The sequence below is a fragment of the Otolemur garnettii genome, unplaced genomic scaffold (assembly GCF_000181295.1).
Source record: "Otolemur garnettii isolate 467f Iridium unplaced genomic scaffold, OtoGar3 scaffold00021, whole genome shotgun sequence".
In the NCBI taxonomy this organism is placed as follows: domain Eukaryota; kingdom Metazoa; phylum Chordata; class Mammalia; order Primates; family Galagidae; genus Otolemur; species Otolemur garnettii.
In genome coordinates, this window is record NW_003852416.1 from 11,666,082 (window position 1) to 11,668,781 (window position 2,700).

Here is a 2,700-nt window from a genome sequence, read left to right on the forward strand (position 1 = left end):
GCCCGGCTATTTTTTGGTTGCAGCCGTCATTGTTGTTCTGGTGGGTCCGGGCTGGGGATTCGAACCCGCCACCTTAGGTGTACGTGGCTGGTGCCCTAGCCGGTTGAGCTATAGGCGCCCAGCCAACTTTATAGTTTAGAACAATTTTAGATTTACTATGAGGACCGTACAGAGAGAATTTCTTTATGCCCCACACCCAGTTTCTATTATTACTAACATCTTACGTTAGTATGCACGTTTGTCTCAATTAATGATCACTTTAGTTACACTGTTAGTAACTAAAGACCATCCCTTATTCGGATTTCCTCAGTTTTTACCTAACGTCCTTTCTCTGTCACAGGATCCCATCCAGGATCCCATGTTACGTTTACTTGTCATATCTTGTCTCCTGCGCTGTGCCCGGCTCCTGCTGTCCACCATCCACTTCACTTAATTGTTTCTTAGACTTTCTTGTTTTTGATGATCTTAACAGTTTTGATGACCTTTGACAGCAGTGGTGAAATAGTTCCAGGGATAGATTTTCCTCATGTTTTTCTTAGGATTAGAGTGTGGTTCTAGGCTTTCAGAAGGAAGCCCCAGGAGATAAAGTGTCTTTTTTACACATCATACCAAGTGTACCTTTCATCAGCATGATTTTTCACTGTTGATGTTGACGTTGGTCACCTGGCTGAAGTAGAGTTTGTCACATTTCTCCACTGGAAAGTCATTGTTCTGACCTTTCTTTTTGTACTGTACTCTGGAAGGAAGACTCTAACTGTGGGTACATAGCTGGTACTTAAGGAGTGGGAAGTTGTGCTCAGTCTTCTTGAGGCCATGGTGTCTACATCAATTATTTGGAATTCTTCTGAACAGATTTGTCTCTTTCCCACATGTATTTCTTTATATCCATAGAGATTTGGGGGTATTATTTTATATTTTGGGTTATAAGTAATACTACTCCTGCATTTAGTTCTCAGATTGTTTCAGCTGTGGGCGGTGGAAGCCCTTTGTGTTGTCCCCGGCCTAACTTCGCTGTATCTCTGAGTGGGAGAGTTTTAACTGCTTCTTTACCTTTGGGCTCTACTTGATGCTCCAGGTTCATCTTGCCCCAATTCTAGAACTAGCCATTTCTTCAGGGTGCCCTAGTTCCTTTTGTTGGAGAAAGGTTTTTTAAAACCAAAATCTAGTCACCAGCTGGGTTCTTTGCTGCTGGGTTTTCACTGCGTGTAATGCTCTGAGTCGAGAGCACGGATGTGTGTGCAGGCCTGTTAACCCTTGTGTGTGTATATGTGTGTATGTACTCATGGCTTTAAATGTTTCATATGTAGCTACCTGTATTAAGCTAACCACGAGTTCATAGTGACATCCTCAACTCCAAGTGATGGTCACCCACCTGTGCTTATCTGTGACGTCTTGCTCCATCAGTGAGAAACCTGGCTCCTGCGGGCCACCTCTAGTGTACATGTACGGAGACGCTAAGATAGCCCGCACCACTGAGGGGACGGCCCTAGCAACCTGAGAACAGCGTTTCTATGCAGCTCTGTTTGCTTTGGTTTTACAGAATTTACCCATTTATTTCCAAAGTTACTTAGGTCAGCAACCCCCCACCGTGCACCCCCCACCCCCATCAGCTCCTTTCAGGAAGGTTGTTCGGCACGTATAATATAGTTAGATCATTTTGTTGCACACTGCACTCCATCCTGGGCTTCTTTTGACTTTCTAAATGATTTTTTTTAATTTGCATACATTAAGGTTCATGCTTTGTGCTGGAAGTTTCAATAGGTTTTGATAAATGCAGAGTGTCATGTATCCACAATTATAGAATCATACAGAATGGTTTCATCACCTGAAAAAACCCCCTGGGCTTCACCTATTCAAACCTCCCTGCTTCTCTGCAAGCTCCTGGCAACCACTGATCTTTTGTAACTGTCTCTATAGTTTTGCCTTTTCCAGATATTGTATAATTGGAATCATACAGCATGTAGATTTTTTTCAGACTGGCTTCCTCGCTTAGAAATATGTATTTAAGATGCATCTATGTCTTTTCCTGGCTTGATAGCTCATTCATTTTTATCATTGGATAATATTCCATTGTACAGATGACACCAGTTTGTTTATACACTCACCTATTAAAGGACAATTTGGTTGCTCCCTAACATAATTCTTTTTAAATGAAGAGAGAAAGTTTGTTATTTTCCTTACAAAGGATTTTTTTTTTTCCTTTATAGAAGCAATGTGTGAAAGAAGTCTATTATCATGGCTAGGAGTGTGGGTTCCACAGCAGCTATGTGTCCTTAAGTGTGAACACAACCCCTCTGAGGTCCCGACTCCCGTCTGTCCTGGGAGGTTTTTGGTGGTGTCTTCCTGTTGTTTGGTTGTGAGGACTGGATGAGAAAGTGCCCGTGGAGGTCTCCTGGAATAGCAGCTCTGTGTGTATGCCAGCGTTGTCCAGCCCTACCCAAGATGCCATTTAAAAAAATTGGATTGCAGCTTGAGCCCAGGAGTTGGAGGTTGCTGTGAGCTGTGATGCTTCCGCACTCTACCCAGGGTGACAGCTTGAGGCTGTCTCAAAAAAAAAAATTGGATTGCAACTTGAGCCCATGAGTTGGAGGTTGCTGTGAGCTGTGGTGCCACCGCACTCTACCCAGGGTGACAGCTTGAGTCTCTGTCTCAAAAAAAAAAATTGGATTGCAACTTGAGCCCATGAGTTGGAGGTTGCTG